The sequence below is a fragment of the Hyla sarda genome, chromosome 4 (assembly GCF_029499605.1).
Source record: "Hyla sarda isolate aHylSar1 chromosome 4, aHylSar1.hap1, whole genome shotgun sequence".
NCBI lineage: Eukaryota > Metazoa > Chordata > Amphibia > Anura > Hylidae > Hyla > Hyla sarda.
In genome coordinates, this window is record NC_079192.1 from 23,931,701 (window position 1) to 23,956,398 (window position 24,698).

Sequence of the window (24,698 nt, forward strand, 5' to 3'; positions counted from 1 at the left end):
GTACCAAGACGTGATGGCGTATCTGTACACCCTGCTTCCTTAAGGGGTTAAAGGAAAACTGCCACCCGTTCACTCAAACTAAACCCGATTCACCGGGTTATAGTATAGGTGAACAGGAGACCGGTGCAGGGCTTCTGACTGATATACGTACCTGCATTCCGGCGCCCCATCCCTCTGAAGTTCGGCTTCTTCCAGCGCTGAAATGCATGCTAGAGGTGGGCCTGCCAGCTGGATCTGAATATTCATGGACACTGGTCACATGAGCGCTTGTGCCTTCTTAGCGCTCACATGACCAGCGCCCATGAATATTCAAATCTAGCCGGCGGGCCGCCTCCAGTGCGCAATTCAGTGTTGGAAGAAGCCGAACATCAGTGGGACCGGGCGCCGGAATGCAGGTACGTATATCGGTCAGAAACCCTGCAGGGGTCTCCTGTTCACCCGCACTATACCCCGTTGTATTGGGTTTAGTGTGGGTGTACGGGTGACAGTCCTTCAAAGGTGTCCCATTTAGCTTGTGTAGTTTTATTACTGAAGGCACGGTCCCAATCTAATTCACTGAGGTCCTCTCTGAAGTTTAATGTTTTGTAGCCCCACTAGTAGACATCTTCTTAAAGGATAAATCAAAACTTATTATGTTGTGGTCACTATTACCAGGATGACCCCCTACCTTGTCTGGCCTATTGGTTAGTCCAGAAGCGACCCCCCTCTTGTTGGGTCCTGCACTAGTTGTAATAGATAAGTGTTCTTTATTATTGCCAAAACTCTGTTTCCCTTGCTGGACCTTGAGGTTTCATCTTCCCAGTTGATGTCAGGATAGTTTAAGTCCCCCATAATAATGATTTCCCCCTTCTTTGCTGCCCCATCTATTTGTATTCTTAGTAGGTTTTCCGCAGTTTCTGTTATACTTGGAGACTTATAACAAACCCCTATCAGTCATTTCTTGTTCTTACCCCCAGCCCTTATTTCCACCCATGGATGATCATTTTCCTCACCAATGTCCTCGTGCAGAATGGGCCAAAGACTGGATTTTACGTATAAGCAAACCCCTCCCCCTTTCTTACTTGTATGGTCATTTCTGAAGAGACTGTACATTAAACGTCCAGTCATAGCTCACTTATTCCCACTACATCATAGTCTTCAGCATTAATAGTTCCAGTTCCTCCATCTTATTATTGAGGCTTCTGCCATTAGTATACATGCACTTCATGTTTTCTTTCTTATTTTCTTTCCTCAGATCACTTATGACTGATCTAACCCCTCCCCCCCCCCGCTCTACCCCCAGTGTAATTACCCACCCCCAGTTCTCTATCTACACTATCTTCCCCTTCTATGTTGTAGTTTCTCTCCCCCCCCAAGCCCCTAGTGTAAAGAGTACCTGTCACCAAACTAAACTTTTAATATATTGTTCCTTATGTAATTATAAGACACTTATTTACTTTCTGTTAAAATTCTCAACCTTTATATGTTTTTAATGTGATTGAAAAAACGGCCACTAGGTGGCTCTGTTCTGTTACCTGCACAAGTCAAACAGTTAGTTTGGTCTCCTTCCAGCCTGGCAGGAGACCAAACTCAGGAAGTGCGTGTGGGGAACAGACTTTTAAGGCTCGGAATTTTTTTTTAAGGGCAGGAGGGGGTGTTAGGAGTAGTTAGGGAATATAATCTGAGTTAGTTTAGAAAATATGTTTTGATGACAGCCTCCACCCTTCTAGCCATCTTCTCCCCAAGCACAGCTGCACCCCTCCCAATTGAGGTGCAGCCCGTCCCTACGGTAGAGCCGGTATCCGACAGCGAAGTCAGTCCAGTTCTCCATGAACCCAAACCCTTCTTTCCTACACCAGCTTCTGAGCCACTTGTTTACCTCCCTGATCTCCCGCTGCCTCTCTGGTGCGGCTCGTGGTACTGGTAATATTTCAGAAAATACTACCTTGGAGGTCCTTGCCTTAACCTCTTGGGGACGCAGAGCATATGCATACGCCCTGCATCCCTGATCCTTAAGGACTCGGGGTGTACCTGTACACCCTGGTCCAGTTTAACTGGTTTAAACCGTTCTCACAGGTGGAGAATGGGTTAAACCCGGTGGGTCCCAGTTGCTATGGGCAGCCAGTACCCACGTCTAATGCCGGGCACAGCTGATCGGGCCGATGCCCGGCATTAACCCTTAAGACGCCGCTGTCAAAGTTGATTGCGGCGCCTAAAGCGAAAGTAAAAGAATCCTGGGAGCTCAGCGGAGCCATGCCCCGATCAGCTTACCGGACGACGAGAGGGTCCTCACCTGCCTCTCAGTCATCTGATCGGCGATCTACTGCTCCATGCCTGCGCAGGCTAGAGCAGCAGATCGCCGGTTATACTGATCAATGTTATGCAATGGCATAGCACTGAACAGTGTATGCAAAATCACCCCCCTTTTCCCATTTTTTAAATAAAATAATGTAATAAAGAATAAAAATAATCATATGTGGTACCGCCACATGCATAAATGTCAGAACTATTAAAATATAAGGTTAGTTAAGCCGCAGGGTTGATGGCGTACACGTAAAAAAATATACCAAAGTCCAAAATTGTGCATTTTTGGTCACTTCATATACCATAAACATATAAATAAAAAGCGATCAAAAAGTCCCATCAAAACAAAAAGGGTACCGATAAAAACTACAGACGACGGGGCGCAAAAAAATGAGCCCTGATATAGCCCCGTATACGGAAAAATGTAAAAGTTATAGGCGTCTGAAGATACTCATTTTGGGTATCCTTGTAACCGTATGAACCTACAGAATAAAGATAAGGTGTCATTTTTACCGAAAAGTGCACTGCGTAGAAACGGAAGCACCCATAATTTACAAAATGGCGTTTCTTTTTTCGTTTCACCCCACAAATAATATTTTTTGGGTTTCTCCGCAGGTTATATTATAAAATAAGCAATGTAATTACAAAGTACAATTGATGACACAAAAAACAAGCCCTTGTATGGGTCTGTAGGTGCAAAATTGAAAGCGTTATGATTTTTAGAAGGGAAGGAGGAAAAAACAAAAATTCCAAAAATGAAAATTTGCTGAGTCCTTAAAGGGGTACTCTGGCGCTAAGACATCTTATTCCCTATCCAAAGGATAGGGGATAAGATGCCTGATAGCGGGGGTCCCACCGCTGGGGACCCCTGTGATCTTCCATGCCGCACCCTGTTAGAATCGGCCCCCGGAGCGTTACTGGCGATCACGCTCCGGGGGCTGATTCTAACAGGGTGCGGCGTGGAAGATCACGGGGGTCCCCAGCGATGGGACCCCCGCGATCAGGCATCTTATTCTCTATCCTTTGGATAGGGGATAAGATGTTTTAGCGCCAGAGTACCCCTTTAAGGTGAAAATAGGCCCTTAGGGGTTAAGCTTGTTGCCTAAGTCCCTGAAATCATTTTTAACCCCTTAACGACCACGGACATATATTTACGTCCGTGGCCGGCTCTCACGATATAACGCACGGTCATGCGGTGACCGCGTGTCATATGGGATCGGTCCCGGCATGTAACTGAAGCCCGGGACCCGGAACTAATAGCATGCGGCAGCTATCGCGGTGCTGCACGCTATTAACCCTTTAGACGCGTCTAAACAAAAGTAAAATCTTCCTGGCTGCTCAGTGGGGCTGATCAGGACCACCGCAGTGTCCCGATTAGCTAGGACTCGAGCGGAGGGTCACTCACCTTCCTCCGGCGCTTCCAATCGGCGATTGATTGCTCCAAGCCTGAGATTCAGGCTTGAGAAATCGACCACCGATAACACTGATCAATGCAAAGCTATGGCTTTGCAGTGAACAGTGCTGGCAATCAGTGTATGCAAAGTTATAGCCCCCTATGGGGGCTATAACATTGCAAAAAAAAAATTGTTAAAAAAAAAGTTAATAGATAGTTAATGTAAATAAAAAAAATATAAACATATGTAGTATCACCGCGTGCGTAAATATCCGAATTATAAAAAAAATATCATTAATTAAACCGCACGGTCAATGGCGTACCCGCAAACAAATTCCAAATCCAAAATAGCATATTTTTGGTCACTTTTTACTTCATGACAAAAATGAATAAAAAGCGATCAAAAAGTCCGATCAATGCAAAAATGGTACCGCTAAAAACTTCAGATCACGGCGCAAAAAATGAGTCCTCATACCGCCCCATACACGGAAAAATAAAAAAGTTATAGGGGTCAGAAGATGACAATTTTAAACGTATACATTTTCCTGCATGTAGTTATGATTTTTTCCAGAAGTGCGACAAAATCACCTATATAAGTAGGGGATCATTTTAACCGTATGGACCTGCAGAATAATGATCAGGTGTCATTTTTACCGAAATATGCACTGCGTAGAAACGGAAGCCCCCAATAAGTCGCACAATGATGTGTTTTTTTCCGCTTCGTCGTGGATTTTTGGGTAAAATGACTAATGTCACTGCAAAGTAGAATTGGTGGCGCAAAAAATAAGCCATCATATGGATTTTTAGGTGCAAAATTGAAAGGGTTAAGATTTTTAAAAGGTAAGGAGGAAAAAACGAAAGTGCAAAAACGTAAAAACCCTGAGTCCTTAAGGGGCTAAGGACACTGCACCTACCTCTTACTTTGTCATTGGTGCCGATATGTACCATGACTGCTGGGTCATCTCCAGCCCGACACAGCAAATGGTTATCTACGAAGAGGGTCCAAAAGGGCAAAGCCATCAGATTACAGTTTAAAGAAAGATAATAAGGAAACAACTTTTTATTACGGGACATGAAAAGAAGCCGTGAAATCACTAACCGATTAGGTAATAACATGGATTATCTCAGGATTATCCAGGACTTGGTGTCCCATACACTGGCTGGAGCCCAGCACAGTCCATCTCCTTCACACGTCCGTCACTGCCGTAGTCATCTTCTCTACCATCTTCCATTGACACCCAGTATCCTATGTCGTAATGCCGGCCTCTCCCATGTAATCCCGCGCAAGCACCTTAGAGCTAAAGGGTGGCGCATGCACAGTATAGTTTTCTTCCCCTCAGGCTACACATAGGGTTGCTACCAGAGCTCAAGTCCTGCAGGAACGCATGGGAATGGAGTTCCTGCACTTTTTCCACAGCAGGAACCCTGTTCCCATTATCAAGCGTCCTGCAGGACCAGTCCTTGAGTGGAAATCTTGGGTGAGTTCCCACACTTTTTTCTCCTAGGACTTTACCCCTGGTTGCCTACTTTCTTTAAAAAAAAATACCGGCCGTGCTAATTTACATAATTAATTATATGTGGGTGACATCACAGGAAACACATATGCGGGGGAAATGTTCTCCTATTCTGACCCTTATAAAGTTTTTTATTTCTCCTTATACGGGCCTGTTTTGCGTCCCGATCTGTAGTTTTTAACCCCTTAAGGACTCAGGGTTTTTCCGTTTTTGCACTTTCGTTTTTTCCTCCTTACCTTTTAAAAATCATAACCCTTTCAATTTTCCACCTAAAAATCCATATTATGGCTTATTTTTTGCGTCGCCAATTCTACTTTGCAGTGACATTAGTCATTTTACCCAAAAATGCATGGCGAAACGGAAAAAAAAAAATCATTGTGCGACAAAATCGAAGAAAAATGCCATTTTGTAACTTTTGGGGGCTTCCGTTTCTACGCAGTGCATATTTCGGTAAAAATGACACCTTATCATTATTCTGTAGGTCCATACGATTAAAATGATCCCCTACTTATATAGGTTTGATTTTGTCGCACTTCTGGAAAAAATCATAACTACATGCAGGAAAATTTATACGTTTAAAAATGTCATCTTCTGACCCCTATAACTTTCCACGTACGGGGCGGGATGAGGACTCATTTTTTGCGCCGTGATCTGAAGTTTTTTTTTGGTACAATTTTTGTTTTGATCAGACTTTTTGATCACTTTTTATTCATTTTTTAATGGTATAAAAAGTGACCAAAAATGCGTTTTTTTTGACTTTGGAATTTTTTTGCGCGTACGCCATTGACCGTACGGTTAAATTAATTATATATTTTTATAGTTCGGACATTTACGCACGCGGCGATACCACATATGTTTATTTTTATTTATTTTTTACACTGTTTTATTTTTTTTATGGGAAATGGGGGGTGATTCAAACTTTTATTAGGGAAGGGGTTAAATGACCTTTATTAACACTTTTTTTTAAACTTTTTTTTTGCAGTGTTATAGCTCCCATAGGGACCTATAACACTGCACACACTGATCATTGTTATCCCATAGGGACCTATAACACTGCACACACTGATCATTGTTATCCCATAGGGACCTATAACACTGCACACACTGATCATTGTTATCCCATAGGGACTATAACACTGCACACACTGATCTCTTATACTGATCATTGTTATCCCATAGGGACCTATAACACTGCACACACTGATCTCTTATACTGATCATTGTTATCCCATAGGGACCTATAACACTGCACACACTGATCTCCTATGCTGATCACTGGCGTGTATTAACACGCCTGTGATCAGTGTTATCGGCGCTTGACTGCTCCTGCCTGGATCTCAGGCACGGAGCAGTCATTCGCCGATCGGACACCGAGGAGGCAGGTAAGGGCCCTCCCGGTGTCCTGCAAGCTGTTCGGGCCGCCGCGATTTCACCGCGGCGGTCCCGAACAGCCCGACTGAGCAGCCGGGTCACTTTCACTTTCACTTTAGAAGCGGCGGTCAGCTTTGACCGCCGCTTCTAAAGGGTTAATACCGCACATCGCCGCGATCGTCGATGTGTGGTATTATCCGCGGGTCCCGGCCGTTGATGAGCGCCAGGACCGACGCGATATGATGCGGGATCACGGCTCGATCCCGCTTCATATCGCGGGAGCCGGCGCAGGACGTAAATATACGTCCTGCGTCGTTAAGGGGTTAACAGTACAGTGATCTCTCAACATACGATGGTAATCCGTTCCAAACGAACCATCGTTAGTCGAAACCATCGTATGTTGAAGGATCCGTGCAATGTAAAGTATAGGAGGTAATACTCGCATGTCCCCACCGCTCCGGACCCGTCACCGCTGCCCTGGATGTCGTCCTCCATCGCTGTCTCCGGGGTGTCCCCGACGCTCCGGCACGGCCTCTGCTTCCCTGGGATCCTCGCTCTCCGTCGCCGCCATCACGTTGTTACACACGCCGCTCCTATTGGATGACGGGACGGCGTGCGCAGCGACGTGATGACGACGATGAAGAGCGCCGACGATGCATGGGATCCCGCAGAGGACGCGCCGGAGCCCCGAGGACAGGTAAGTGATCGTCAGCGGAGCACACGGGGCACCGTAAACACCTATCCGGTGGCAGCTGAAGCAGTCTGCACTGCCGGATAGCCGTTTATGCGATGGCCCCGACATACAAAAGCATCGTATGTTGATGCAGCCTCTGAGAGGCCATCGTATGTTGAAATGATCGTATGTCGGGGCCATCGTAGGTCGGGGGGTCACTGTACCATTTTTGCTTTGATGTGACTTTTTGATCGTTTTTTTTTTTTTTTATTAAATTCGGGAGTTGCAGTTAGTTGTTAACTACAACTTCCAGCATGCCCTGATACAGCCTGTTAGTTGCTAACTACAACTCCCAGCATGTTGAACTATATAGTAGCATTTGGTATAGGTCAGTGTTTTCCAACCAGGAGCACCTCCAGCTGTTGCAAAACTACAACTCCCAGCATGCCCGGACAGCCAACGGCTGTCCGGGCATGCTGGGATTTGTAGTTTTGCAACAGCTGGAGGCACCTCTGGTTGGGAAATACTGGTGTGGTGTCCCGGTCCCGCATCTAATGCGGTACCTATGTAGTTGCGGGTCCCCATAGCCACAGTCCCTAGGACGTAGGGAGCCCTGTAGTATAGTTTACCCCTAGTCACCTCTATTACAACTCAGGTATCCTAAAGGTTAATGTAAATAGAGATAAATAAATGTACATAAATAGTTAATTACCTGCTTCTATTGGCGCTGCAGGACCTTCGGGTCATGTGATGCATTCCAAGCTTCACTCTGGATGCGTTCCAGGCCTCACTTCTAGCCTCGTTTTAGTCTTATTATGGGTATAGGCCCTGTGACGTAAGCAATCCCATCTCACCATGTAATGGTGAATGGCAGATGTTCGGACCAATCAGATTGGCCCGCCCCCTACCCTTATAAGGGAGCGGCGGCCATCTTTTCGCTCTCTTGTTCCCGGCTGCCAGTCAAGCAGCATCTCTCTTGTTCCTGCGTGTTACGCCGAGCGCTCCGGGTCCCCGCTCCTCCCCGGAGCGCTCACGGCGTCTCTCTCCCTGCAGCGCCCCGGTCGGTCCCGCTGACCGGGAGCGCTGCACTGTCATGGCCGTCGGGGATGCGATTCGCACAGCGGGACGCGCCCGCTTGCGAATTGCGTCCCAAGTCACTTACCTGTCCCGGTCCCCGGCTGTCATGCTCTGGCGCGCGCGGCTCCGCTCTCTAGGGCGCGCGCGCGCCAGCTCTCTAGATTTAAAGGGCCAGTGCACCAATGATGGTGCCTGGCCCAATCTTCCCAATTAGCTTGATTAGTTTCCACCTGTGCACTCCCTACTTATACCTCACTTCCCCTGCACTCCCTCGCCGGATCTTGTTGCCCTTGTGCCTAGTGAAAGCGTTCCCTTGTTTGTTCCTAGCCCGTGTTCCAGACCTCCTGCCGTTGCCCCTGACTACGACCCTTGCTGCCTGCCCTGACCTTCTGCTACGTCCGACCTTGCTCTTGCCTTATCCCTTGTACCATGCCTATCTCAGCAGTCAGAGAGGTTGAGCCGTTGCCGGTGGATACGACCTGGTTGCTACCGCCGCTGCAAGACCATCCCGCTTTGCGGCGGGCTCTGGTGAAAACCAGTAGCTACTTAGAACCGGTCCACCGACACGGTCCTCGCCAAACCCTCTCTGACACAGAGGATCCACCTCCAGCCTGCCGATCCGTGACACTGCGCCTCTGAGGAAGGAGCATCTGTGTCGCAGCTGTCGCAGTGAGTTAGGCCCGAGCCGTGCGGCAATGGCCAGATCATCTAAAACATAGTGTGTGTCAATTCCCAAACACTCTGCAGCATCACCGGACCTAATAATTCCCCTAAATCTGGACAGATCTGCAAATCTTTTCCTCAAACTACAAAGACTTTATTTATAACTGGGTCCGCTACATCTGCCAGTCACTACGCATATTCAGGACTGTTATATGATACTGTTACTGTGCCTTGGATGTGTAACAAGCACTTTGAGTAAAAGAAGTTCATGTGGACCTTCAGTTATTTCATGCACCTATTGTTCCTGGGTAGGGCGGCGATAGGCCAGAGCATAGCCTCAGCATAATAGCCCTCAGCCTGGCGTCACGAACTCTAATCCCTCACATACCAGTACCATACCACCACTACTATACCCCCCCCCCCCCCAAAGGGCTACCATATGGTGCAACATTCCAGGAGTTGGAGGATTGGTTGGATAAATACCGCCCATTGCATTGCCGGTATTTTTAATATAAAAATTCCGACTAGGTGGCCAAAATACCGGCCAGGTGGCAACCCTAGCTACACAGGATAGAGGGGGTCAAGGGGGTGAGGAGATCACTACAGCACTTAGGGGCATGGCAATGTGTAAAGAGGCTAGACTACGTTGGGCTCCAGCTGGCATGGCAAACACCCTGTGGGCTACAATACCTCAATAAAACAGTGATCTGACAGCGCCGAATGGGTCAATTTATGCATGATTGGTATGTAAAGTATCAGGGTGAAATGTCCTATATACACAGGGCCTTACTTTTTACCCCAAAACCCCACTGACAGGTCCGTCTAACCTAAAGCTACTTCGGGCCCTCCTCTAACAGGTTGGTTTAGAGAGTACCTGTCATCAACAAAAATGATTTTAATGTTATAGATTAGGTATAAGCGAATATCACCGCGATTCTATCGCACAAATCGCTTCATTAAACTCCATTTAATTGCGGTCCAGGCTCCAGGGCATCTAAAATGGCGGATCCACATGTGAGGACATGGGGCAGGGAATCCTGGGAAGGCGGGAACAAGGGAAGGCGGGATGACCCTGAATCACATGCAGCATGCAGCCTATCAGCAGCCAGTCACCCTTGTGATGTCACAGCCCTATTTAATTGGCAGCCATATTGCGGCCAGTCACTTCATTCATTAAACTACAGAGAGATAGATAGAGACAGACAGCCCTGTGTGTTACACAGAAAAGCTTTTTCCAGCAGCAATTCACCTCCTAGTCACATCAGAGTTCTGGTTGTCAGAGAGCCGTTTGTTTTTGACAGAAAAGCATTTTTACTGCAGCGTTTCACCTCCCAGTCACTGTCTACAGGGTTCTATTATACATGGTGCGCCATTTATATGGATACACCTTAATAAAATGGGAATGGTTGGTGATATTAACTTTCTGTTTGTGGCTCATTAGTATATGTGAGGGGGGAAACTTTTCAAGATGGGTGGTGACCATGGCGGCCATTTTGAATTCGACCATTTTGAATCCAACTTTAGTTTTTTCAATAGGAAGAGGGTCATGTGACACATCAAACTTATTGGGAATTTCACAAGAAAAACAATGATGTGCTCGGTTTTAACGTAACTTTATTCTTTCATGAGTTATTTACAAGTTTCTGACCACTTATAAAATGTGTTCAATGTGCTGCCCATTGTGTTGGATTGTCAATGCAACCCTCTTCTCTATATACTGCTATATACTACTATATACACCGCAGGAGAAATGCTAGCACAGGCTTCCAGTATCCGTATACACTGCTATATACTACTATATACACCGCAGGAGAAATGCTAGCACAGGCTTCCAGTATCCGTATACACTGCTATATACTACTATATACACTGCAGGAGAAATGCTAGCACAGGCTTCCAGTATCCGTATACGCTGCTATATACTACTATATACACCGCAGGAGAAATGCTAGCACAGTCTTCCAGTATCCGTATACACTGCTATATACTAGGGATCGACCGATATCGTTTTTTTAGGGCCGATACCGATACCGATAATCGGTGCAGGTTAGGGCCGATAGCCGATAACTTATACCGATATTCCGGTATAAGTTATCGGCTATTTAACCCCCTGCGACACCGCTGCAGATCATTGATTTCAAGCGAGCGCTTTAAATCAATGATCTGCAGTGGCTTTTGCGGGGCCATAGGCCGCCGCCGCCACCACCCACTTCTCTCCCCTTACCTGTCAGGGTGGTCCGGGCCATCCATCCATCGTTCCTGTAGCGTCCGGGGGCGTTCCGGGTGAAGGGTGCATCGGTCCGGGCTGTCCTTCTTCTCTGGCGGTCATCTTCTCCACTCCGGGCAGGCTCAGGCCTAGTACGCTGCATAGACGTTGCTGCGCAGTGACGCCCGTGCGCAGCGACGCACCTGACGTCATGGCGTAGCGGCGTCTATGCAGCGTACTAGGCCGGAGCCTGCCCGGAGTGGAGAAGAAGACCGTGGGAGAAGAAGGACAGCCCGGACCGGACCACCCTCCACCCGGAACGCCCCCGGACGCTACAGGAAGGATGGATGGATGGCCCGGACCACCCCCATTACGGGTAAGTTACAATTTTTTATTGACTGGGAGGGTGGGGGAGGGGCCCGACCGGTATAGCGGTATGGGAAAAAATCCATACCGGTATACCGCCTAGCATCACGGTGGGGGGTGCGGTGGGTCGGCGGTGCGGTGCGGCGGGTCGGGGGGGTGGCGGTCGCGGTGCGGTGGGGGCGGTGCGGGGGGCGGGGCATTATCGGCTTATCGGCAAGATAATTGCCGATACCGATAATACCCAAAATCGTGATTATCGGCCGATAATATCGGCCATACCGATAATCGGTCGATCCCTACTATATACTACTATATACACCGCAGGAGAAATGCTAGCACCGGCTTCCAGTATCCGTATACACTGCTATATACTACTATATACACCGCAGGAGAAATGCTAGCACAGGCTTCCAGTATCCATAGTTTCAGGTGCTGCACATCTCGTATCTTCACAGCATAGACAATTGCCTTCAGATGACCCCAAAGATAAAAGTCTAAGGGGGTCAGATCGGGAGACCTTGGGGGCCATTCAACTGGCCCACGACGACCAATCCACTTTCCAGGAAACTGTTTGTGGTGTCCCAGTAGCGCATCCTATAAGGTACCTGTGTATAGGTCCCCATAGCTAGAGTCCCTAGGACATTGGGGTCCTTCTTATCTAGTCTGCCCCTTGCCACCTCTCATCTAGATAGTCATTAAGCTAACAGTTTATTCAGAATATATGTAAATATAATGGTACTAATGTATATAATTAGTTAATTACCCATATAAGGGCGCGGTGGACATTGCTCGCTCTCTTGTTCCTGGGTTCTCAAGCAAGCAACATCTCTGCGCAGCTGTCTTCAGCGAGTTTAGGCCCTAGCCTTGCGGCGACGGCTGATTTCTTCCTAACCCCTAAGCACTCTGCAAGATCACCGGACCTTATTTATCCCCTATATCCGGACGGATCTTCGCAATTAACCCTAAATTCAGAGACTTATAACACAAGTCAAGGTCCGCAACAACTGTCAGTCACTGAAGTGTATAGAGGCTGTTTGATTGAGACTGTTACTGTTCATTGGATGTACCGCAAGCCTTTAAGTAAAGTTTATCCAAGTTCAAGTTCAACTACCTTGTGGACCTTCAGTCATTATTCACATGCACCTGTCGTTACTGGGAAGGGCGGCGATAGGCCGGAGAATTCTCAGCATACTAGCCCCCAGCCTGGCGTCACGAACTATAGGGTTAATCTTAACCCCTGATATACTGAAGCAATACCCTGACTACATTAACCCTACCCCAGAGGCCTACCACATGTTCATCTAGGAATGCTCGGACCTGACACCCATAATGTGGTGGTCATCATCTTGCTGGAAACACTCAGGGAACATGCAGCTTCAGTGCACAAAGAGGGAAACACATCATCATGTAGCAATTTCACATATCCAGTGGCCTTGAGGTTTCCATTGATGAAGAATGGCCCCACTATCTTTGTACCCCATATACCACACCATACCATCAATTTTTGTGTTCCAACAGTCTTGGAGGGATCTATCCAATGTGGGTTAGTGTCAGACCAATAGCGGTGGTTTTGTTTGTTAACTTCACCATTCACATAAAAGTTTCCTCATCACTGAACAAAATCTTCTGCGTAAACTGAGGGTCCGGTTCCAATTTTTGTTTTGCCCATTCTGCATCACCTGAAACTACGGATACTGGAAGCCTGTGCTAGCATTTCTCCTGCGGTGTATATAGTAGTATATAGAAGTGTATACGGATACTGGAAGCCTGTGCTAGCATTTCTCCTGCGGTGTATATAGTAGTATATAGCAGTGTATACGGATACTGGAAGCCTGTGCTAGCATTTCTCCTGCGGTGTATATAGTAGTATATAGCAGTGTATACGGATACTGGAAGCCTGTGCTAGCATTTCTCCTGCGGTGTATTTATAGTATATAGCAGTGTATACGGATACTGGAAGCCTGTGCTAGTATTTCTCCTGCGGTGTATATAGTAGTATATAACAGTGTATACGGATACTGGAAGCCTGTGCTAGTATTTCTCCTGCGGTGTATATAGTAGTATTTAGCAGTGTATACGGATACTGGAAGCCTGTGCTAGCATTTCTCCTGCGGTGTATATAGTAGTATATAGCAGTGTATACGGATACTGGAAGCCTGTACTAGCATTTCTCCTGCGGTGTATATAGTAGTATATAGCAGTGTATACGGATACTGGAAGCCTGTGCTAGCATTTCTCCTGCGATGTATATAGTAGTATATAGCAGTGTATACGGATACTGGAAGCCTGTGATAGCATTTCTCCTTCGGTGTATATAGTAGTATATAGCAGTGTATACGGATACTGGAAGCCTGTGCTAGCATTTCTCCTGCAGTGTATATAGTAGTATATAGCAGTGTATACGGATACTGGAAGCCTGTGCTAGCATTTCTCCTGCGGTGTATATAGTAGTATATAGCAGTGTATACGGATACTGGAAGCCTGTGCTAGTATTTCTCCTGCAGTGTATATAGTAGTATATAGCAGTGTATACGGATACTGGAAGCCTGTGCTAGTATTTCTCCTGCGGTGTATATAGTAGTATATAGCAGTGTATACGGATACTGGAAGCCTGTGCTAGCATTTCTCCTGCGGTGTATATAGTAGTATATAGCAGTGTATACGGATACTGGAAGCCTGTGCTAGCATTTCTCCTGCGGTGTATATAGTAGTATATAGCAGTGTATACGGATACTGGAAGCCTGTGCTAGCATTTCTCCTGCGGTGTATATAGTAGTATATAGCAGTGTATACCGATACTGGAAGCCTGTGCTATTATTTCTCCTGCGGTGTATATAGTAGTATATAGCAGTGTATACGGATACTGGAAGCCTGTGCTAGCATTTCTCCTGCAGTGTATATAGTAGTATATAGCAGTGTATACGGATACTGGAAGCCTGTGCTAGCATTTCTCCTGCGGTGTATATAGTAGTATATAGCAGTGTATACGGATACTGGAAGCCTGTGCTAGCATTTCTCCTGCGGTGTATATAGCAGTATATAGCAGTGTATACGGATACTGGAAGCCTGTGCTAGCATTTCTCCTGCGGCGTATATAGCAGTGTATACGGATACTGGAAGCCTGTGCTAGCATTTCTCCTGCGGTGTATATAGTAGTATATAGCAGTATATAGAGAAGAGGGTTGCATTGACAATCCAACACAATGGGCAGCACATTGAACACATTTTATAAGTGGTCAGAAACTTGTAAATAACTCATGAAAGAATAAAGTTACGTTAAAACCAAGCACATCATTGTTTTTCTTGTGAAATTCCCAATAAGTTTGATTTGTCACATGACCCTCTTCCTATTGGAAAAACGTTGGATTGAAAATGGCCGACTTCAAAATGGCCGCCATGGTCACCACCCATCTTGAAAAGTTTCCCCCCTCACATATACTAATGTGCCACAAACAGGAAGTTAATATCACCAACCATTCCCATTTTATTAAGGTGTATCCATATAAATGGCCCACCATGTAGAGAGGGACTAGGGGCGAGTGGCAGCAGGAGTTGCAGCGAGAGTCCTGATCTCCCGGTATCAGCTAGTGGTCGTGTCTCCACCAGCAATCCTTCTGCCGTCATCCTCTGATTAACACGGTCATCTGCTTCATCACAAGTGACATCTGACACCCCCAGTCAACAGTCGCAACCCTCAGACACAACCCTCAGTTGGCATGGGCCGGGAGCAGTCCCTGTCCTCCCATTGCCTTTGTCCTATCCTGTTCCCTCTCCTAGAGAAGTATCTTATGCTGTGGGTTCAGCTCCACTATTCACTGAGGACGATCTAATAGAGGACAGTCAGCAGCTACTGCCCAGCCAACAAGTGGAGGAGACATCCACAGCTTCCTCCGCTAGGCGGGCAAGTAGTGATGAGGAGAGTGACGTGGGAGGCGGTGTTGCCAGCATTTAGGGTCCTGAAGCAGACACTGTTAAGGAACCTGAGGAGGAGCTCCAACCCAGTTGCCCTTCAAATATTTTCCTTCAGAAGATTGGGAAGCGGACCCCTTCCAACTGAGGCAGAAATGGCCTGCTCCTGATGCCTCCACCAACGTACCCAAGGAGGAGGAGTCTCTACAGCAGCAACCACTTCCTTCTGTCTACCACAAAGTGCCCTGGCCTACTCCTGTCCAGGAGGTTTGGCCTCGACCGCGGGTGCCAACTGAAGTACCTGGGCCTACTCCCGACAAGGAGCTTTGATCTGCCCCCCAGGTACCAAGAAATGTGCTGCGGCCCACATCTGATGAGGAGGTGGGGCCGAATCAACCAGCACCAACTGTTAACCTCAATCCTTCAGTGTCACACCCTACCCTTACTAATGTGGTGTGGGAGAGCCACATTAACTCTTTTCCTGCTCGTGATCCTGAAAGGGGTAGAGGAACTAGGCGAGGAGCAGGACTACATCGCCGGAGTTGCATCTGAACTGTGACACTCATACTGCTTTAAAGTTTTTTTTTTTTGTTGTTGTTGTCTTTACAGACTTTTCTGCAACAGTTCAAGAAGTGTGCCTAGCAGGACTATGCTAAGACTGTTCAAGTTGTAACGTAGCCATCAAGCTTTTGTGCCTGGTCCTCAGACCAGAGACTCCTAGTGGTAGGAGATTCGCAAGTGTGTGCCTGGCTAGAGCTGGTAGCCGTGAAGTTTAGACTCTTAGTGCAGGTGGACTGCTGATCCTTGCACGCTTGTTTACGTGTATATACCTCAAAAGTACCGTGACATTCTTCGTGAAAGTTGCACTTATCAGGTGAATGCACCTGAACTCTGTTGGAGTGTTTAATAAATATTCATGCTAGAATAACTAAATGTAAATGGTTATTGTACACATGTACATAAAGGAATGTAAATAATGCTAGTAGGTGGCTTCCTCTGCTCCTCTGAGGAATAACAATTTTGTCACCCATCACTAACACCTTCTCAAGGGAAACTACTCCTAAGGTATCAAGACTGACTTTGCACATAGTACTACACACATAGCACCTCAGAAACAATCACTTAAACTTAGTACACCTAAAAATAAACAAACCAACAAAAATATTTCACACTAAAGTAAATGCTTTGGGAATTGTAGCTAATGTAATTTTTCCAATTCCTGCCACTGTCATGTACACTAATTCTCTGTTCTTATATGTGTGCGAGATGTTCTGCCTGGCCAGTAGATACTCTTGCAAGCTAAAAATAATGCACATAATTAAAGGTAACCTAGGTAAGGTTTATCTGTTGTGTTCTAGGGATAGAAGCGTGTAGCCAATAGACCCTAGTAGGCAGCCTTATTGGTAGAAAGCCTCGGGCAAGCCAATATACTTCCAGTGTACTAAACAGGTAGCTAATATGGCAAAAATGTATAGTGAGATTTAAATTGTCTAGTGAGCTTAGAAAAATGTATAGTGAGATTTAACTTGTCTAGTAAGCTTAGAAAAATGTCAAGTAGGATGTATCTTGTGTGAATAATATCATCCTGTTACTAAATTCATGAACCAATCCTGTTCGTGAGTTCACCCAAACCAATGTATGTACACCAAAAGAAAATGTTAAGTAGCTTTATAGTGTTGTACCCGACCTTAACTTCGTCCCTCTGTCTTAGGGGACTGACGTCGAGGCCGACTTATGTTAGGTAAGGGGGTTTGTGGTGTCCCGGTACCGTATTGCATACCGTACGTAGTGTAGAGGTTCCTAAAGTCAGGTTCCTAACTACGTTCAGGTAGGGTTCCTCAGGTGGGACAGCCCCTAGTCGCCTCTCCTTAAGTCTAACTCTAATGTTAGTGTATGTATATATTTAATAATTATATCTATATTTCATAGGAATGTATAGTACTTACCTTGTTCAGCGTCGCAGGACCTCCAGTCATATGACCATGCTAGAGCCCTGCTTGTCCTCAGCAGGGCCCTGTACACTGAGGACAAGCGGGGCTCTGTACACTGAGGACAAGCGGGGCTCTGTACACTGAGGACAAGCGGGGCTCTGTACACTGAGGACAATCGGGGCTCTGTACACTGAGGACAAGCGGGGCTCTGTACACTGAGGACAAGCGGGGCTCTGTACACTGAGGACAAGCGGGGCTCTGTACACTGAGGACAAGCGGGGCTCTGTACACTGAGGACAAGCGGGGCTCTGTACACTGAGGACAAGCGGGGCTCTGTACACTGAGGACAAGCGGGGCTCTGTACACTGAGGACAAGCAGGGCTCTGTAAATGCGGGCTCACTCGCATAAGATTGCTCACTAAGATTTTTTAATAGAAGTACCGGTAATTTACAAATCTGTTTAACTTTCTGGCACCAGTTGATTTAAAAAAAATATTTTTTACCAGAGTACCCCTTTATTTATTAACTAATAATTCAGGGTGAGAAAAACCACAGCCAAGGGGTTGAGTCCACGGGGAAATCTCCACTGACTGGGCACAAGGGGCAGCAGAGGAAACAAATTATAGTCCTCAGGATTTAGCTTTGGATACTCTTCTATGTAACGTCTCCTTAGGGATGTTGTGCAACTTAGAATTGTCCTTCTTACCAATCAGGGTTTAAGGTTTGGTCACATGTCAGACCATGACCCTTTGTACAGATGATTGACAGAAGTTTTGAACCAATCTGCTTGAGGCCAGCCCCTGCCCATATAAGGGAGCTGCAGCCAATGATCGCTCTCTTGGGTTCCTGATCATCGGAGAGTCGAGATCTATGTAACTTGCAAAGACAACCTGAGGCCTGAAGCCTGCCGGCCTCCGCCTGAATCAAACCGAGTCCTAAACTAAATCCCCGCTAAAGCTAGCGTGACTACTGGGCCGAAACTAAATCCCCTAAATCCAGTGGAACAGCGCATATTAGTCTCCGGACTTAAAGAACGCTCAAGGTCCCAACCACTGTCAATATCCAAGAGACTTTGCTTGTAAAGAGACTGTTCCTGTTGTAAAGCCTGCATAAAATCTTCAGTAAAAGTTCCGACAGTTTTCAGCAAACTCTCCGGTTGTGGACATTCACTTATTTAATACCTCCCTACCGATCTTGGGACGGGTGGCGGTAGGACAAGCATTACAGAGGAGCCCTCACCCTGGCGTCACGAATAGAAAGGTTTAAGCAAGCACCCTTTAGTAACTGCACAGCTACACCCCATATACCCTACAACCCCCAGGCTACCACAAGACCATCTGTTCCAGGTGTGTGGTGCCCCCATTGTCCAGTTCCCCTGATCACATTAGTAAGCATAAACAAATTCAATTACTGTCCATCTAATATGTATTGGTTTATTCATCCTAAACTAACTATAGCAACCCCCCCTCTTTGTCACAGACTACTCTAAATGCCCCTTTTTTTGCACACACTGCCCCCAAAGTTGTCCCATTACTCCCCTATAGACTTCCCTTGATGATCAAGTGTAAAGATCGGACAAGGGCCACACTGTGATATGTAGAAAGCTGGGTGAGAACATCTTAAAGGGGTACTCCGGTGAAAACCTTTTATTCTTTTAAATCAACTGGTGGCAGAAATTTAAACATATTTGTAAATTACTTCTATTAAAAAAAATCTTAATCCTTCCAGTACTTATTAGCTGCTGAATGCTACAGAGGAAATTCCTTTCTTTTTGGAACACTGATGACATCATGAGCACAGTGCTCTCTGCTGACATCTCCGTCCATTTTAGCAACCATGCACAGCAGATGTATGCTAAGGGCAGCATGGTGGCTCAGTGGTTAGTGCTGCTGCCTTGCAGTGCTGGGGACTTGGGTTCAAATCCCACGAAGGACAACAATAAATAAAGCGTTATTATTATAATAACGTCAGCAGAGAGAACTGTGGTCGTGATGTCATCAGAGAGCATTCCAAAAAGAAAAGAATTTCCTCTGTCGTATTCAGCAGCTAATAAGTACAGGAAGGATTAAGATTTTTTAATAGAAATAATTTACAAATATGTTTAACTTTCTGCCACCAGTTGAATTAAAAGAAAAACGGTTTTCACCGGAGTACCCCTTTAAAGACAGGTCATGTGGGGTGTTCCCAATATGTAGTGGTGAGGAGATAAAATGCAGTGGTAGTAGTAGACCCCCTCTTTGTCACAGACTGCTCTTACTGCCCATTTCTTTTGCACACACTGCTCCCATCTTTGTGTAATGTGGTGTGGCTATTTCAGAACATGCTAAAAAGGACACTCACCCCCCCACCCCCCCTTTACCCACTAACTTACTCCCCCCCCCCCTCCCATAGAGTATGAAAGAATGTCTCAAGATGGAGTTTCCAGAGAGACTCCACCCAAAATGATAAGACCCACGTGATGGGCGAGGAACGCCTACAGATGGAAGAAACCAATCACAAGGACAGCTGACCGTGACATGCAACTGTCTATATACAGTGGTCCCTCAACATACGATGGTAATCCGCTCCAAATGGACCATCGTTTGTTGAAACCATCGTATGTTGAGGGATCCGTAGGACAGTGGTCTACAACCTGCGGACCTCCAGATGTTGTAAAACTACAACTCCCAGCATGCCCGGACAGCCAACGGCTGTCCGGGCATGCTGGGAGTCGTAGTTTTGCAACATCTGGAGGTCCGCAGGTTGAAGACCACTGGTAGAGGAAGTTATACTCACCTGTCCCCACCGCTCTGGACCCGTCACCGCTCGTCACCGCTGCCCTGGATGTCCCCTTCCATCGCTGTCGCCGCGTCCCCAGGGTGTCCCCGACGCTCCGGCAAGGCCTCTGCTTCCCCGGCATCCTCGCTCTCCGTCTCCGCCATCACGTCGCTACGCACGCCGCTCCTATTGGATGACGGGACGGCGTGCGCAGCGACGTGATGACGACGATGAAGAGCGCCGACGATGCAGGGGATCCCGAAGAGGACGCGCCGGAGCCCCGAGGACAGGTAAGTGATCGTCAGCGGACCACACGGGGCACCGTAAACACCTATCCGGTGGCAGCTGAAGCAGTCTGCGCTGCCGGATAGCCGTTTATGCGTTGGCCCCGACATACAAAAGCATCGTATGTTGATGCTGCCTCTGAGAGACCATCGTATGTTGAAATGATCGCATGTCGGGGCCATCGTAGGTCGGGGGGTCACTGTATACCCTTAAATTGTTTCAAATAAAGGAAATATCATTTATCTGGACTGTGTGTTTCAGAGTCATCTCTTCTATCCTGCATAGGCTGATTCTGACACCGTATTAGGAAGGGGGCAGATAATCATCTGATACCGGCAGTGGCGTAGCTATAGAGGTCGCAACGGTCGCCATGGCGACTGGGCCCCAACACCAGGGGGGCCCGCCATATTTACAAAAAAAGAAATCCTCCCTGGAAGTTCTGCTCCCCGGGAGACCCCCTCCTCTGGTGGCGCTGAAAGGGGGTCTCATTTAGTCCGGTCCCCCGGCCCCAAGTAACGTCGGCTGGGGGAAGGGACACTGCCGCTTTAAGAGCAGCAGACGTCGGAAGCACGTACCTGACGTCACGGTCCCTGCCCCAGCTGCGCAGGAGGACGAGGACATCCCGCCGCCGCCTAGAGATGCTGCATCCTCCCTGCAAGACGAGGAGGAGGAGGACGAGGCTGGAAAACAATGACGGAAGGTCAGAGGTGAGAGTGTCGGGGGAGGGTTTGCTGGCTAGAAGAGCATGGAGCAGTGTTTCCCAAACAGGGTGCCTTCAGCTGTGGCCAAACTACAACTCCCAGCATGCCCGGACAGCCAACGGCTGTCTGGGCATGCTGGGAGTTGTAGTTTGGCCACAGCTGGAGGCACCCTGGTTGGGAAACACTGGCATGGAGCATGACAGAGGGGGGGGGGGGAGGAGGAACATGGAGGACAGATGGGGGGGGGGGGGGGTGAAAAGGAACATCGTGGAGGACAGGGGGGGGGTTGGGGGGAGGAGCATGAATAAGCCCCCCTCTGACCTCCTTTTCCAATACCCCCCCTGAAAAAGGAGCATGGAGGAGGATAGGGGGGTGGAAAAAAGGAGCATGGAGGAGGATAGGGGGGTGGAAAAAAGGAGCATGGAGGAGGGGAGGGGGTTAGAAAAGGGGCATGAAGCGCCATTCATTTACGGCATGGCTATGAAGTTAGTGCAGGAACTCCTGCGCTCACTTCATAGAAGTTGCCCGTAGTGACCTCCTCTGATCATAGAAGCCAGTGTTTTCCAACCATGGTGCCTCCAGCCAAAGGCTGTCTGGGCATGCTGGGAGTTGTAGTTTTGCAACAGCTGGAGGTGCCATGGTTGGAAAACACTGGCTTACAGTAAATATCTTAAAGGAGTACTCCAGGATACAAACATTGTCATTCAGACTGCCGGCAGTAAAATAACAAATATACATACCTGCTGACGCTCCCCCGGTGCCTTCGCTGCGATCCTTTTCCTGGTTGGCGAGGCGTACTGACAATCATTGACCGCCGCAGTGAAGTCCTTCCTCGGCCAGAGATAGGCTGAGGGGCAGTGTGACTCACCGACCACCGGTAACCAGGAAAAGGATCGCGGCGGAGGCCGCTCCCCTGGTGCGTATATATATTTATTATTTTACTGCCGGCGTCTGAATACAGTGTGTGGCAGTATTATATTTAGGGGGTACAGTAGGTGGCATTACTATATTCAGGGGGTACAGTAGGTGGCAGTATTAAATGCAGGAGGTATAGTGGATGATAGTTTTATTTTCAGGGGATACAGTTTTTGGCAGTATTATATTCAGGGGATACAGTGTGTGGCAGTATTATATTTAGGGGGTACAGTAGGTGGCAGTATTATATTCAGGGGGTACAGTAGGTGGCAGTATTAAATGCAGGAGGTATAGTGGATGATAGTTTTATTTTCAGGGGATACAGTTTTTGGCAGTATTATATTCAGGGGGTACAGTGGGTGGCAGTATTATATTTAGGGGGTACAGTAGGTGGCAGTATTAAATGCAGGAGGTATAGTGGATGATAGTTTTATTTTCTGGGAATACAGTTTTTGGCAGTATTATATTCAGGGGATACAGTGTGTGGCAGTATTATATTTAGGGGGTACAGTAGGTGGCAGTATTATATTCAGGGGGTACAGTAGGTGGCAGTATTAAATGCAGGAGGTATAGTGGATGATAGTTTTATTTTCAGGGGATACAGTTTTTGGCAGTATTATATTCAGGGGGTACAGTGGATGGCAGTATTATATTTAGGGGGTACAGTAGGTGGCAGTATTAAATGCAGGAGGTATAGTGGATGATAGTTTTATTTTCTGGGAATACAGTTTTTGGCAGTATTATATTCAGGGGATACAGTGTGTGGCAGTATTATATTTAGGGGGTACAGTAGGTGGCAGTATTATATTCAGGGGGTACAGTAGGTGGCAGTATTAAATGCAGGAGGTATAGTGGATGATAGTTTTATTTTCAAGGGATACAGTTTTTGGCAGTATTATATTCAGGGGGTACAGTAGGTGGCAGTATTAAATGCAGGAGGTATAGTGGATGATAGTTTTATTTTCAGGGGATACAGTTTTTGGCAGTATTATATTCAGGGGGTACAGTGGGTGGCAGTATTATATTTAGGGGGTACAGTAGGTGGCAGTATTAAATGCAGGAGGTATAGTGGATGATAGTTTTATTTTCTGGGAATACAGTTTTTGGCAGTATTATATTTAGGGGATACAGTGTGTGGCAGTATTATATTTAGGGGGTACAGTAGGTGGCAGTATTATATTCAGGGGGTACAGTAGGTGGCAGTATTAAATGCAGGAGGTATAGTGGATGATAGTTTTATTTTCAGGGGATACAGTTTTTGGCAGTATTATATTCAGGGGGTACAGTGGGTGGCAGTATTAAATGCAGGAGGTATAGTGGATGATAGTTTTATTTTCAAGGGATACAGTTTTTGGCAGTATTATATTCAGGGGGTACAGTGGGTGGCAGTATTATATTTAGGGGGTACAGTAGGTGGCAGTATTAAATGCAGGAGGTATAGTGGATGATAGTTTTATTTTCTGGGAATACAGTTTTTGGCAGTATTATATTCAGGGGATACAGTGTGTGGCAGTATTATATTTAGGGGGTACAGTAGGTGGCAGTATTATATTCAGGGGGTACAGTAGGTGGCAGTATTAAATGCAGGAGGTATAGTGGATGATAGTTTTATTTTCAGGGGATACAGTTTTTGGCAGTATTATATTCAGGGGGTACAGTGGGTGGAAGTATTATATTTAGGGGGTACAGTAGGTGGCAGTATTAAATGCAGGAGGTATAGTGGATGATAGTTTTATTTTCTGGGAATACAGTTTTTGGCAGTATTATATTCAGGGGATACAGTGTGGCAGTATTATATTTAGGGGGTACAGTAGGTGGCAGTATTATATTCAGGGGGTACAGTAGGTGGCAGTATTAAATGCAGGAGGTATAGTGGATGATAGTTTTATTTTCAGGGGATACAGTTTTTGGCAGTATTATATTCAGGGGGTACAGTGGGTGGCAGTATTAAATGCAGGAGGTATAGTGGATGATAGTTTTATTTTCAGGGGATACAGTTTTTGGCAGTATTATATTCAGGGGGTACAGTGGGTGGCAGTATTATATTCAGGGGGTACAGTGGGTGGCAGTATTATATGCTGGAGGTACAGTGGATGGTAGTTTTATATTCAGGGGGTACAGTATTTAGCAGAATAATAATGAGTATTGTCTTTATACAGAGGATGAGGATCTACAGACAAAGTGACAACCTATGATGTCCGATAGTGTTGCTCGCGAATATTCGCAATTCGAATATTATTCGCGAATATCGCATATTCGCGAATTCGCGAATTTCGCGAATATAGCGCTATATATTCGTAATTACGAATATTCTTTTTTTTTTTTTTTTTTTTTCTTCACAGTACACATCACAGTGATCACCCCTCTCTGCTTCCAGCTTGTGTGGTGTAAAGAAGGCTGTAATACTACTGTGTGAGACTGGCGTGCGAAGATTCGCATATGCGAAAATTAGCATATGCTAATTTTCGCATATGCGAATTTCCACTTATGTTAATTTTCGCATGCGTGTATTTTCGCATATGCGAAAATAAAACGGGGATATAACGAATATGCGAATATTCGCGAATATATGACGAATATTCGTCCATATATTCGCGAATATTCGCGAATTCGAATATGGCCTATGCCGCTCAACACTAATGTCCGAGTGTCAG

The 24,698-nt window shown here is 46.6% G+C and overlaps 1 protein-coding gene across 6 annotated transcripts in view; it reads right to left on the reverse strand.

Annotated features, from left to right (window-relative positions):
* Positions 1-21,108, reverse strand: part of LOC130367619 (histidine N-acetyltransferase-like) — a 38,602-nt gene extending 17,494 nt beyond the window's left edge. The window contains exons 1-2 of one of the 6 annotated variants that reach the window (XM_056570173.1): positions 21,004-21,089; positions 4,591-4,665 (exon numbers count right to left, since the gene is read on the reverse strand). The gene's annotated coding sequence lies outside the window, so the exon portion shown is untranslated. Of the gene's footprint in view, positions 1-4,590; positions 4,666-4,775; positions 4,932-7,873; positions 7,917-7,946; positions 8,177-21,003 lie in introns of those variants that run through there. The other 5 variants (XM_056570172.1, XM_056570175.1, XM_056570174.1 and 2 more) reach the window with 5 other exon arrangements.
* Between the last annotated feature and the right edge of the window lie 3,590 nt (positions 21,109-24,698).